The sequence below is a fragment of the Leopardus geoffroyi genome, chromosome B2 (assembly GCF_018350155.1).
Source record: "Leopardus geoffroyi isolate Oge1 chromosome B2, O.geoffroyi_Oge1_pat1.0, whole genome shotgun sequence".
NCBI classification, from domain to species: Eukaryota; Metazoa; Chordata; class Mammalia; order Carnivora; family Felidae; genus Leopardus; species Leopardus geoffroyi.
In genome coordinates this window covers 23,242,723-23,257,863 of record NC_059332.1, presented here as the reverse complement: position 1 = coordinate 23,257,863, position 15,141 = coordinate 23,242,723, and the positions used below count along the sequence as shown (strand labels likewise).

General features: G+C 39.4%; 1 protein-coding gene across 33 annotated transcripts in view; it reads left to right on the top strand.

Annotated features, from left to right (window-relative positions):
• The window catches only part of FARS2 (phenylalanyl-tRNA synthetase 2, mitochondrial), a 623,580-nt gene that overhangs the window by 66,401 nt on the left and 542,038 nt on the right, over positions 1-15,141 (top strand). For 2 of the 33 annotated variants that reach the window (XM_045497507.1, XM_045497509.1), the window contains exon 3: positions 6,186-6,314. The exons of the other annotated variants lie outside the window; for them this stretch is intronic. The gene's annotated coding sequence lies outside the window, so the exon portion shown is untranslated. The remainder of the gene's footprint in view (positions 1-6,185; positions 6,315-15,141) is intronic. 33 annotated transcript variants of the gene reach the window in all.

The window sequence follows — 15,141 nt, the reverse complement described above, 5'->3', positions numbered from 1 at the left end:
ATGTTCAGGGAAACAAGATTAAACAAAATGCATTTTTTTCTCTTTCATTCTTTACACCAAGGTGAATTCCATATAGATCAAAGATTAAAGCATGAAAATGCAAAGAAGTAAAAATGTAAGAAAACATGGATGGACTTATTTATAATTTTGGAATGGTGAAGACCTTTCTCTAAGCCATATATTTGTAACACACGTGGCTAAGAAAGAGTTGCCAGTAACTATCTTAATTTTAAACAATTCTTAATTTTAAAAGAATTCATAATGAAAAATGAAATAATGAAAAACTATTAATCCAATAGTGTGTGTGTGTGTGTGTGTGTGTGTGTGTGTGTGTGAAAGAGAGAGAGAGAGAGAATTGGTAGTTTAAGAAAAAATATACAATATACAAAATATACAGATATGTCAATGAAGTATTATTTTTGACCAGTTAGGCAAAAAAAAAAAAAAAATAATAATAATAATAAAATTCTAAGCGCTCATGAGAATTTCAGCAAACAGAAACTCTCACCACAAAAACATAAGATCTACAGACAGTATCAAAGTAGATTGCATATGCTTTTTTCCCTAGGAATCCCACCTTTAAAAAATCACCTTCCTTCTGTACTTACACAGTGATGTGCTAAGTTATGTGGGCAAGGATGCTTATTCCAGCATCATTTGCTATAGCAAAAACCTGGGAGACCAGAGCATCTCAGTGTGGCACTGGTTAAATAAATCCTGGCACCCCCAAATGGTAGTATGATCTGTAGCTGTCCAAAGAGTGAGGAGTACGTATAATGTGCTGACAGAGGAAAAAATGCCAGTGCATGTTGTTCTTAAATGAAAAGCAAGATGTGGCCTATGACCCTGCTTATAGAAATACTTGAAGAGAATGTTTTATAGATAGATTAAATAAATCCCCCACTCTTTCCAAAATAGGAAACATTAACTGTTGTAAGAAAGGTGACAAAGTAACTGAGGTAGAGATTGAGGGGGGGTACTGTTGGAATTGTGTGTGTGTGTGTGTGTGTGTGTGCGCGCGTGCTTATAGTCTGTTCAATTATTTTTAACTCAACAGGGGTTATCTGAGTATGAGTTTATAGAGTTTTCTTTCTCTGTATTAGAACATTTATATACCTACACTCCTTAACAAATGTTATGTAGAAAAAATTCTGTAAAACTTTCTTTTAGATTGTGGTATGAGACTCAGATCAACTTAATTTGTTCATCCTGTCCTCTTTAGATATATGAAGTCCTGTTAAGATTGAGACCTTTTCAATTTTTGATCTTGGTGGTTTATCTAACTAAGAAGAGGGCCATCAGCCTCTTTTTAAGCTTAAACATGGTGGGAGGGGGTTGGTGAGAATCTGAAGGTTTTTATTTTTTAATTAAAAAAAAATTTTTTTAATGTTTTATTTTTGAGACAGAGAGAGACAGAGCATGAGCAGGGGAGGGGCAGAGAGAGAGAGGGAGACACAGAATCTGAGGCAGGCTCCAGGCTCTGAGCTGTCAGCACAGAGCCCGATGTGGGGCTTGAACCATGAACTGTGAGATCATGACCTGAGCTGAAGTTGGATGCTTAACTGACTGAGCCACCCAGGTGCCCCGAGAACCTGAAGGTTTGTAAGTGATGGAACTAGAGGCTCATGATTGGATCTCGCTGTCAGAATGAGAGACAAAAAGCCACTCACAGACTGCCTTCTTGCATAACTGTAATGCATTTCTGATCCATAGTGGTATAACATCTCCATTGTGGCCCCGTGTGAATTTACCCACTGTAGATTTCTTTGGGGGTAAAAGTTAGTTTAAATAATTTTCCATGCATCATAGGGTCTTCTGAATGTTAATGGGTTTTATGCAATAAACATATTCATCCACAAACCAAATTTAGGTACATAAAGCTCTTTGACTTCTAATGAGCTTTTTAGATGTGTGCAATGTCTGAAACTGGTAGATAATTTAGAAAAAAGCACATGATTTGGGACCATCTTCTGGAAGCAATTCAGATTATGAATGAAGCTGCAATCCTTGTGAATGTGCCTTTAATTCAAAAGTGATGCAGTTTCATTCATGGCATTCATTTATCCCCAGAAATTAAAGTATAAAAATTTCAATAAGAATTTCTTTTGGGTTTTGCTTGCTATTAATCCATAAGTCTCATAACTTACATTTGTATAGTATTTTCTTGTGTTCCAGAAGACTTTTTATTTTATTTTTTAACATTCTCACTTATTCTTCCTAACAGCCCTGGGAATAGTCTTTATTATTTGAGGACTTATTGTTTGACATTGGAGCGCAATATCACCAACCTGGAAAAGACGTTAACAATGGTACAGAGTATTATAGTAAGACAGGAGAAAGAACTGGGAATATCAAAACTTAAAGATTGGGTTCATTTCTGTAGCTGCTGGGAATGTCCTCTTTGAAGAGGGTTTTGAAAAGTAGGATAATTTCCAGGATGTGCTAGAAATTATGAGGCACTTTATTCCTGCCTCCTATTCCGGCTGTTCTTTCTTAAAGATCCATCTCTCAAAATTTCAAGACCCCAGTGGCAAGTATTGATTTATCGTTTTTAAGGGATCCAACCTGGACTTGAATAAACAATGGAGTGCCTAGTATGTGCCAGTGCTGGATGTGCTGGAGACAGCTGTTCAACGGCGAGGGGGCAGTCCCTTTCCTTAGGAGCTTCCATCTGATGCTTCCTTTTGGGGATGTGTGGTTACCAAGGAGGATTTGCCCCTGGCTTCCAGAGAACTTGGTGTTCAGTGGGGTTGCTGTCTGATCAATAGGAAGACCCAACACTGTGTATTCAGTGGTATAATAGGGGAAGCACAAGTTGCCAGAGAACCTATAGGCATGGCCTTTAACTGAGATTTGAGAAGAGAGGGAGAGAGACAGAGAGATACAGAGAGAGATTTTGCATGTGTGTGTGTGTGTGTGTGTGTGTGTGTGTGTGTGTGTGTGTACGTGTGTATATTTGGAAGGTGGTAGGAGTGCAGAGCAAGCTTACCAGCAAAATACAAACAACCAATACCCTAAAAACAAATCTCAATGTTATTTAAACAGATAATGGTTAACTAGAGAATCATCTGAATCCCACGTTTGGAGATTCTTGTCTGTGAGGGATATGCCAGACAAATCCCAGGCTAGAATATGCCACAAAATCCTTACCTAGGTCCCAGGTTGTGCACACCCAGAGAGACTGTTGTCAGCTAGTTCTGGTTATGCAGTCACTTATACTTTACTGCTAGTTTTATACTTTCCTTTTTCTTTCTTTCTTTCTTTCTTTCTTTCTTTCTTTCTTTCTTTCTTTCTTTCTTTCTTTCTTTCTTTCTTTCTTTCAGCAAAGTATAAAAATTTATTGGATAAAAGCCAAGTGGTTTAGGGCCATACTTTATCGTCTTAGCTGATTCCCAACTGCATTTACCACTTACACATCACAACTTTCACAGCACAGATCTGTATGTATAGCTGTTTAATATGTGCTTTCCTTGTCAGTGACTTGATTGGGTATTTCCAGAAGATAATTCATTCTTTCCTTTTGTAAATTTTAATTCCAGTATAGTTAAGATGCCAAATGTTATATTAGTTTTAGGTGTATATAGTGATTCAACAATTCTATACATTACTCAGTGCTCATCATGATAGTGTACTCTTAATCCCCTTCACCAATTCCCTCTCTCCTGTACCCCCACACCTGGTAACCATCAGTTTGTTCTCTGCAGATAAGAGTCTGTTTCTTGTTGTTTTCTTTTTTCCCTTGTTCATTTATTTTGTTTCTTTATTTTACATATGAGTGAAATCATATAGTATTTGTTTTTTTCTGACTGACTTATTTCACTTGGCAGTGTACTGTAGCTCCATCCATTGGATTCAGTGGTTGTTGGAGATGGTAAGATTTCATTCTTTTTTATGGCTGAATAATATTCCTGTGTGTGTGTGTGTACCATATACCACATCTTTATCCATTCATCTGTTGATGGATACTTGGGATGCACCTATAATTTGGCTATTGTAAATAATGCTGTAGTAAACATAGGGGTGCATGTATCCCTTTGAATTGTGTTTTTGTATGTTTCGGGTAAATATCCAGTAGTGCGATTCCCAGATCATATGGTATTTGTATTTTAAATTATTTGAGGAACCTCCGTACCATTTACCACAACGGCTGCACCAGTTTGCATTTTCACCAACAGTGCATGAGGGTTCCTTTTTCTCCACATCCTTGCCAATACTTGCTGTTTCTTGTGTTTTTTATTTATTTTAGCCATTCTGATGGGTGTGAGGTGATATCTCATGGTAGTTTTGCTTGCATTTTCCTGATGATGAGTGATATTGAGTGTCTTTTCATGGGTCTGTTGGCCATCTGTATATCATCTTTGGAGAAATGTCTGTTCGTGTTTTCTATCCTTTTTTAATTGGATTAATTTTTGGGTATTGAGTTTTATTAGTTCTTTGTATTTTTCAGGTACTGACCCTTTATTGGATATGTCATTTGCAAATATCTTCTCCTATTCAGTAGGTTGCCTTTTAGTTTTGTTGATTGTTTCCCCAGAAAGTAATTTCTGATAGAGAATTTTTTAAGGACTCTGCTAAAATGTACTGGGAGCTCTTTTAGGACATTGATTTGTACAAGTCTTAACTGAGGGAAGAGTGTTCACAGGGAATAGCCTCAGCAAAGCCTTGGATTATTGAAAAACAGAAAATGGGTCAGGTAGGCTAGTTTGTGGCTTGGAGTCAGAGAGTTGTAGGAGGTGAATCTCTAGAGGGAAGCATTGTTTCCCAAAGCTTTGTTGACTTTGGAGTCACTTGGAAATGAAAAAATACTGATACTTGGCTCCTGCCTGCAGGCATTGTGACTTAGTTGGGATGGGGTATGCCAAGATATTGGAAGTTGCAAAGCTTCCCAGATTTTCATGTGTAGCAAAATTTGGGAACATCCAAGCCAATTTATGGAGGTCTGTATAATTATGCTGAGGCATAAGGATTTTATCCACAGAGACATTTTTTGGTATGGAAGAGCCACTAAATGATTTTTCTAGTAGAATGACTTAAAAAAAATTTTTTTTAAATGTTTATTTACTTTTGAGAGAGAGAGTGTGAGTGGGGGAGGAGCAGAGAGAGAGGGAGACACAGAATCTGAAGCAGGTTCCGGCTCTGAGCTGTCAGCACAGAGCCCTACGTGGGGCTCGAACTCATGAGCCATGAGATGATCACCTGAGCTGAAGTTGGTCACTTAACCAACTGAGCTATCCAGGTGCATCACCAGTAGAGTGACTTGATCAGACCTGTAGTTTGGAAGATATTGCTGGTTGTTTGGGGGAAAATAGATTGAGAAAGCTGAGACTGGACTAAGGGAATGTAGTCAAGGGTCCCTTAGATAAATAAAGGTGGCCTGATGGAGGCAATGACAGTAGGGATGGAAAGAGGAAGATGGATCCCTGAGGTATTGAAGAGATGGATTCAGTAGAACTTGTGGTGGGCGGGATGGGGTGTGTGGGGCAGAGCGGAGTTATCACTTGATTGAGGCCGTGGGAGCAGGGAGAGCAGGGATGATGTGGGGGAAGGGGTAGGTCGTTTCTGTGTTTCGGCAGGGATCACCAGCACTGCTGGATTCTCCTTCCAAGGAATAGCTGAGGAAGTCTCTTGGGTCTCTACTAAGCACTGACCTTATGTGGTGAACTTCTTCTAGTCTGATTTCTCCTCAGTTAGAGCTTATATCTTGTCTGCTGTTTGAATGGATGTTTTTTCTCTAATGATTAATGATCTTGAATATCTTATATGCATTAAGCCATCGAGTAAGGGGATTCTCCCCATATTTGTGATCCATGGAAGGCCTGTTGGCCCTGTGGGTCAGTGGCATCTAAAAAGCTTATATTTCAGTTTGGGAAATATAAGTTTCATTACTCTTTCATATAATTGAATTGAGAATTTATATTACTTTTATCTGAAAAGATTCTTGAGAATTTTTGAGGCAACTTTTATATAGCAATCTGGATTTCTTTGAGAAAGAAATACAATCTGTGTAACAAAAGTTCAGTTGTGCTCTATTTCAGGAAAATCTAATATACAAAAATCTGAAATGATAAAGCTGGCAAATTGTGGGTGGAGATAATTGGTGGTTGATGATCTTGCTGATGGATTCTTGGTTTTGAAGAGGTTTAGGAATCTTTCATAACATAAGGTTTAAATTATTTGGATTTTAGGAGTAATCTTTTGGGATAAGTAACAGTCTGTCTGAATATTATATAAACAACTAATATTGCTATGAGAATCTTGGACAAACGTTAATAAGGGTTAAGACCTCCACATAATGATGGACAATGTCAGACAAGGTGAGTATTCCTTTATATGTATGTGTTATCTGACCTTTCCCCATTATCATAGCTTTGTGGATAGTTGTCTCATCTCTTTACATGTTTGCGACTCCTGCAGAACCCCATAGTAAAATCAAACACCGTGTGACATTTTGGTCTATTGATGTGAATGTGATTCTAAAGTCATAAATTACATGTAATGAATTTCACTGTAGATTTACTGAGGTAAATAAGTTTTGAAGCCAGAAGTTACAGTTAGAAGGGAAATTCATTTAATGGTAAGACGAAGGAGCTAAGATAAGTTATGAAAATATAATCTGGAAAAAAAAACATTCCACAGTTTGAGAAATAGTAAGAGTAAGTTCTTAAGTTTTTGCGGTGAAGTGATAGCTCTCCCCATCTTCCAAAGAAAGAATGATATACTAGCAACAAAACATGTATTTCCCAAAGCATCAAGATACACCATTGGCAGCATATTATTTTGAAAAGAATGTTTTGTTTCTAAAGAGTAAGATGATTTTTGGAGAAAGGGGGAATAGAGGGCACCCAAACACCTAACACACTTATGATGGGCTGGTTATACATGCATGTTCAGAGGTAAATGACCATGATAAACAACCATATAGGAACCTGCTTCATATGAAATGAAATCATTTGCCTCCTGCCGCCTTGCATGGCATCAACAAATGAGTTGTACATTAGAAATAAAGCGGCATATTCTGCTGGTGCTCACTCTGTCATCTGCAAGGGCTTCATTATGGAGAGGCATGCTGGTGGCTATCCAGATGCTTAACTGGCAGCCTTCACTGACTAATGGAGCCATATTTGTGTTGGCTGACATCTGGTTTTAGAAGTTATTTATAAAGAAAAGATCGTTGTAATCCAAACAGAGAGATTTTTAAATGTCAGATGTACTGTGCAAGATACATCTAGGTTGAGTGGCACTGTAGGAAGGATTAGCTGCTTTTCTAAACACTCATGTGTGCTGAGTGTTTTTTCTGTATGCAAGTAGTATTTCCATATAGCATGTTATAAACAAAATACTTGAAATAAACAGATTTTTGTAGTTTTGAGCATTGTAAATAGGACTATAATATCACCAAAATGACACATTACTAAACCAAACAGTTTCATGGGACAACATGTGAAGACCTTACAAGTCCACTGTCCTGTCCTCATAGTGAGAAAATAAGATCAACAAACTGAAAATCAACGATTCTTCTCAGATCCATGAGAGAATCGAGGTCACAGAGTAAATTGCTGGCCCAAGAAATGGAAAGAGGAGTGCATAGCAAGAATCACGGTTTACCAGAAGTAGAAGTCCAAGAGTAGAGCCCTCCCATGCCCAGCCCTTGCTCCCCTCCCCCCTGCCCTTCCCTCACCAGGACTGTTAGGAACAGTTAAACTGTAACAGGTGAATTTCTAGAGGCTTGTGGGTGAGAGTTAAAAACTACCAGGGCCTTGTATTGGGGAGAAGGGCTCTGCGCTTTCATGAATTTTACTTCCAGAAGCCCCACCAGAGTCTCAGAAAAGTCCTCTCCTGTTTCTGGCAGTAAGAGGGGAAAAGAAACCATTTTGAAATATATCCAGAGCATTCTGTTCTCCTTAACAAAAGCCTGCCGTAAAAGATGCTATTTTACTAAAGCCTAACAGACCTGGGTTTTACCTAACAGAACCTAACTGACTTGGGGAATGGGAAATACCCAATTCCAGCCCATTCTAGACTTTTGGTTTCACCTTAGGGGGAAGAAGAAAGCTGAGTAACACCTGTGAAAGTCACAGTCCAGGGGCACAGGCTCCCTAAAAGGCTGAGACCTAATTATAGCACTATGTACCTTACTACCATATCAGTCATGGTCCTGGATAATAACATGGGATTATCAACAGCAAGGCTCAAACCCTTGTAAGAGAAAGCCTAAGGCATCAGGAAAGACAAAAAAAGCGACACTAGAGGGATTTTTAGCCTCTTGCCACCTAAAACCAACAGTAAACGCAGCTTACCTCCTAGCCAGATATACATACAACCTCACACTAAAGGCCTTAGTTCCTTTTACACAATGCATCATGTCTGGCTTTCAACAAAAGATTACAAGGCACACTAAAAGGCAAAACACAGTTTGAAGAGACAAATGAAGCATCAGAAGAACCATAGTCAGATACAGAAGAGATTATTGAATGATCAGACTGAGCATTTAAAATATGTATAATTAATATGCTAAGGGTTCTAATGGAAAAAGTGGGCAAAATTCAAGAACAGATAGATATAAGCAGAGAGGTGGAAACTCTGGAAAGAATCAGAATTAATGCTAGAAATGAAACACTGTAAGAGAAATGAAGAATGCCTTTTGGGTCCCCAGTAGACTGGACTGGGGCCAAGGAAACAGTCAATGAGTTTGCAGATTCGTCAAGAGAAACTTGCCCAACTGAAAAGCAAAGGGAAAAAAAGAAAAAAAAAATTACCAGAACAGAATGCTTAAGAACTATAGGACAATTAAAAGCTATAAAATATGTGTATTGGGAATACCAAAAGAATAAAGAGGAAAAGAAGAAATATTTGAAGTAATAATGGCTGAGACATTTCCCCAAATTGATGACAGTCATCAAACCACAAATCTAGGAAGCACAGAGAACGCTATGCAGGCAAATTTCAAAAAAATCTGTGCTTAGACATAGCATATTAAAACTGCAGAAAAAGACAAAAGAGAAAATCTTGAGTAAATCCAGAAGAGATAAATACCTTACCTGTATAAGGCTCAAGGGTAAGAATTACACTAGATTTCTATTCAGAAACCACATAAGCAAATCAGAAAAAACAGTTAACCTTGAAGTCTGTACAGGCGTATCTTGTTTTACTGTCCTTTGCTTTACTGAATTTTGCACATTCTGTGTTTTTTGCAAATTGAAGGTTTGTGGCAATCCTGCATCAAACAAGTATGTTGGTGCCATTTTTCCAACAACAATTTCTCACTTCATGTTTCTGTGTCATATTTTGATAACCCTCACAATATTTTAAACTTTTCCATGATTATTATATTTGGTTTGGTGCTCTGTGACCAGTGATCTTTAATGTTCCTCTTGTAATTGTTTTGAGGTGCCACAAGTGTGCCAGGATAAGATGGTGAACTGAATTAATAAATATTGTCTGTATTCTGACTGCTCCACTGACCAGCTGTTTCCCCATTTCTTGGGCCTCCCTATTTCCTGAGACATAGGAATACTGAAATTAAGCCAGTTACCCTATCATGGCTTCTAACTGTTCAAGTGAAAGGAAGAGTTGTACATCTCTCACTTTAAATTGAAAGCTAGAAATGACGAAGCTTAGTGAGGAAATCATGTCAAATGCCGAGACAGGCCAGAAGGTAGGCCACTTGCACCAAAAAGCTAGCCAAGTTGTGAATGCAAAGGAAAAGTTCTTGAAGAAAATTAAAAGTGCTGCTCCAGGGATCACACAATGATGAGAAAGCAAAGTAGCTTGTTTACTGATATGTAGAAAGTTTCAGCGGCTTGGATAGAAGATCAAACCAGCTACAACATTCCCTTAGACCAAATGCTAATCCAGACCAAGGCCCTAACTCTCTTCAATTCTGTGAAGGGGAGAGAGATGTGGAAGCTGCTAAAGAAAAGTTTGAAGCTGGAAGGGGTTCACGAAGTTTAAGGGAAGAATCCATATTTGTAATATCAAAGTGCAAGGTAAAGCAGCAGGGCTAATGTAGAAACTGTAGCTGGTTATCTAGAAGATATAGCTAGCTAAGATAATTCATGAAGGTGGCTGCATTAAACAGCAGGTGTTCAACGTAGACCAAACAGCCTTCTATTGGAAGATGTCATCTAGGACTTTCATAGTAGGAGAGGAGAAGTCAGTGCCTGACCTCAAAGCTTTAAAGGACAGACTGACTCTCCTGTCAGGGTATAAAGCAGCTGGTGACTTCAAGTTGAAGTCAGTGCTCATTCGCCATTCCAAAATCCTAGGGCCCTTAAGAATTATGTTAAACTATTCTGCCTGTGCCCTGTAAACGGAACAAAAAAGCCTGGATGGTAGCACATCTGTTTACAACATGATTTAACTGAATATTTTAAGCCCACTGTTGAGACCTACTGCTCAGAAAAAAGAAAAACAAACAAACAAAAGATTCCCCTTAAAATATTCCTGCTTGTTGACAGTGCACCTGGTCAGCCAAGACATCAGTTGGAGATGTACAACATGATGTTGTTTTCATGCCTGCTGACACAGCATCCATTCTCCAGCCCATGGATCAAGGAGTAACTTCAACTTTCAAGTTTTATTATTTAACAAATACATATTATAAGGCTAGAACTGCCATAAAGAGTGATTCCTCTGATGGTTCTAAGCAAAGTCAATTGAAAACCTTCAGGAACAGATTCACCATTTTCCATGCCATTAAGAAAATTGGTGACTGATGGGAAGAGGTCAAGATACCAACATGAATAGGAGTTTGGAAGAAGTTGATTCTCATCCTCGTGGATGACTTTGAGGCGTTCAGGACTTTATTGGGGCAAGTGACTACAGTTGGGGTGGAAACAGCCAGAGAACTAGAATTAGAAGTGGAGCCTGAGGATGTGACTGCACTGCTGCCATCTTGTGATCAAAGTTGAACGGATGAGGAGCTGCTTGTTACAGATGAGCAAAGAAAGTGGGTTCCCGGTGACGATGCCGTGAAGGCTGTTGGAATGCAACAGAAGATTTAGAATATTACATAACTTAGTTGATAAATGCAGTGCCAGGGTTTGAAAGGATGGTCTCCAATTTGAAAGAAGTTCTATTGTGGGTAAAATGCTACCAAACAGCGTTACAAGCCACAGAGAAATTGTTCCTGAGAGGAGGACTCAGTAGGTGTGGCTGACTTCATTGTTGTATTATTTAAGAAATTGCCATAGGGGCGCTTCGGTGGCTCAGTAGGTTAAGTGTCAGACTTCGTTCTAGGTCATGATCTCGTGGTTAAGGGGTTCAAGCCCCATGTCGGGAACTGTGCTGACAGTTCAGAGCCTGGAGCCTGCTTCAGATTCTGTGTCTCCCTCTCTCTCTCTCTGCCCCTCCCCCGCTCATGCTCTCTCGCTCTGTCTCTGTCTCTCTCTCAAAAATTAAAAATAAAAAAAAGAATTGTCGTAGCCACCCCATCCTTCAGCAACAACCACCCTGATCAGTCAGCAGCCAGCAACATGGAGGCAAGATCCTCCACCAGTAAAGAGATTACAACTTGATGAAAGGTCAGATGATGGTCAACGCTTTTTAGTAATAAACGTGTTTTTTAAATAGTTATGCACATTGGTTTTCAGGCATGATGCTATTGCATACCTAATAGATGCCAGTAAATATAGCTTTTATATGCACTAGGAAAAATTAATTTGACTCATTTTATTACGATATTCACTTCATTGTGATGGTCTGGAACTGAACTCACAATATCTTTGAAACAATGCTATAATCTAGTAAAATTATCCTGCAGAAGTGACGGAGAAAAAGAGTTTCTCAAAAATTGAAGGAACTTTTCACTAGTAAATCTGTCTGGCAGGAAGTGTTAAAAAAAAGTTCTTCAGAGAGAAGGGGAATGATACAGGTCAGAAACTTGGATCTACATAAAGAAAGGAGGAGTGTCAGAGAAGGAATAAGTCCAGGGGCTTCTTGCTTCCCTCTCCTGAGGCACTGGTGCCATGCCTGGCACCCAGTATCCATGCCCACACCCATGCTGAATAATACAGACATGGAATTTTATGACTTGTTAGTTTTAAAAAGGGTGAATTTCTCAACTTGCAGCTTCAGTCTCTATGCTTAAAAATTACTGAAATGGACATAGCAGGATCTCTGGCTCATGGAAGAGTAGAACCTCCAAAGACTCTGGGCAAAAGTGCAAAGAACAAATAAATACCAAATAAATACCAAAAGTCTTGTTCCCTTCAGCTCTGTGTATGTTAATCATGCACCTTATTGTCTCTTATGTAACAGAAATTTTTGTTATATAGTATCACTCTGCCAGTGGTATCATTTTGAGGTGAATCTCTCAGACCTTAAAGGAAAAGGAATTGAATATACTAAGTGTAGACATACGAGCTCTTTAAAAGACAAATGTTATTGTAGCTTTCCAAACTAGAAATGAAAAGGCCACTGAAGCATCTTATATGTTTTAAATTTTCGTAAGTTACTATTGATGGCTATCAACCACATAAAAAAAAATCTCTTGGGGTAATCCCCCTCTCTTTCTTAAAAAAACTTTGTCTTGAGACAAATGTGAGAAAGCACTGTGGATTATTCCCGGTAGTGAATGGTGCATTTCTTGCTATGACCTCATAAGGAACCATTGTTAGGGAACTTCATGCACCTGTAGGAGTCCGTGGTTGGCCCTAAGGTTTTTGGTTCTTTTACCCAGGAAGCTGAGTTTTGGTGACCTGAGGGATGTTGACCACAGTTAGCTTTTTTCCTGTTTGGCTTTTTGTCTTTTTTTGTTTGTTCTTTTTACTTATTTTCTTTTAAATTATTTCCTTTTTTTAAAAAAAAATTATTTTACTTTCATTTGTCCTCATTCCTTTTTCTTTATTTTTCTTTTATTTTTCAAGTCTCTTATTTTTTTCTTTCTTATGTTTTTCTATGTTTTTCTTTTTTATTGATTTAAAATTTTTTAGTATTGTTGTTAGTATTATTAGTGTAGTTAGCAAGTTACCATGCTGCGGGGTTTTGCACCATCTGTACTGATGAAGACATTCGTATTGACAGCAGCTTCTTACGACTATTGGCCAGGCAGCTTCACCAAGGTCATGTTGACTCAGCATATTATGGGACAAAGGTGGCTGTGAATATCATTAATAGATTCCAGCAGAGATTTTCTAGCCTCCAGAGACTATTCCTTGAAGTCTGAAACATGAAGGTCTCGAATTATCCTAATAATGTGAAACTGTTTGACATGATCTTGATCCAGGACCATTCTACCTGGTCAGGGTGTCTACTAGTGGAGGAGAGATATTTGATTACTTGGTGGACCATGGCTACATGAGAAAGAGGCTTGTAGCACATTTTCTAGACAGTGTCCATGTACAGTGCTACCACCAGAAGAGTGTTGTCCACAGGGACTTAGAGCCAGAGAACTTGCTTTTTGTTGTTGACCTTAATGTCGAGGTTGTGGACTTTGGCTTTGGTAATGTGTTCACCATCGTGAATGCATAAGCTGAATACCTCTTGTGGCAGACCTCCTTATTCTCTGGAATTTTTTTGGAGTCATAATTATGATGCCCCCTAGGTGGATATTTGGAGCATTGGAATCATCCTTTTTTTATTATGGTCACCAGTTTCATACATTTTGAGGGATTGGAATTCAAAGACCGTGGGCTTAGGTATTGGATGGAGTATATGACTTTTCTTTCATCATGTCCATAGAGAGTGAAAGCCTGCTTAAGAAATTCCTGATCTACAACCACAGTGACAGAGATATTTTAGAGGAAATTATGAGGGATTCATGGATAGACATGGGCCCTGAAGAGGAACTGAGGCCTTCCATTGAGCCACTCCCTGAACCCAAGGATCCCTGGCAGCCTGAGTCGATGCTGTCCATGGGCTACAAGTGGGAAGAGATCCACGACTCAATGATAGGCCTGAGGCATGAAGAATTAAAGACCATCTGCTGGCTTTGGACTACTAAGACACCCCGGTTGGAGGGCACTCTGTCACTGTGAAGTCCCTGCCTACGGCTGATCCCAAGAACACTGTTGTCTTTCCCCATCCCATGTGGTGGAGACAAGTGTCTCTGTCAACCTAAGCAGCAGAGTGCTGTCATTCCCACCTTTACTTTGTTCTCTAAGACAGAAAATCAGTGGCATGAGGACCAGGAGCCTGTGTGGAAGGCCAGCAGAACAGCCAAGGTGACTGTAAGTCCCAACCTGGTCAGGAGATGAAGACTACCATTTGAACAAAACTCTCCCACATTGTCCCTGTCGTCTTCTCATTCCCCCTACAATGCCAGCAATGGTGGTGGAGCCCTAGGTGGCTCCAACTTTCTCCAGCTGTATGCATGTGGCCTGGCCACCTCAGGGGACTTTGTCCAGTGGGGGATGGAAGTGTGCCAAGTGCTGTGGGGTCTGTCTGTTGGGTTCGAGCTATCTGGCATTTTTAAGGCATTCAAAACCATTGTGGCAAAAATAACTGTGATGCTGCAATTTATGGGATTTCCAGGGGCCCCGTGTGGAGTGGAGAGGCCAGTCTCTCTACTCACACCTGGTGAAACTTCAGAGACTAGACTGTACCTGGAACCTTCCTCCTTTCTCCTTCTCCTCTCCCTCCATTCTTCTGTGTTTGTGGGGAGGGGAGATGGTTTTGTAAAATAAACACTTAAATATTAACGGGTAAGCATTTAATATCTTCCTGATTTGCTTTTGATGATGGACTATGGGAGGTGATTACTGATTTGAATGGATCTCATGTGTGTTTGTCTTAGTGTAGCATTGTCACTGCCTTGAGCGGATTGTATAATGGTATTAACACTAACAAGTGACAGTAGCATTTATTGTTTTCAAAGACTTTCTCTGCCTTTCTAATTCATTTTAGCTACAGATCCCCATTTAGCTAATTGGCAAGTGAATGCTGAGGGAGGGTAAGCAGCTTGATGATAACACGGAGCAGGTGAGGGCAGAGATCTTGTCCTGAGCTAGTGTTCTCTTCTAGGTGCTCTGTGGCTCCCATGGGCCAGATGTGGGGTCAGGAAACTCCCAGGTTTTGACATCCTTTTGAGTTTTGATATACTTATCTCTTAAATGAATAATTCAGTCATATGAGGGATGAGACAACCAGCCATTTTGTGTAGCACTTTTCAGAGCTTCTTGTGAATTAATTTGTCTGCAGTCC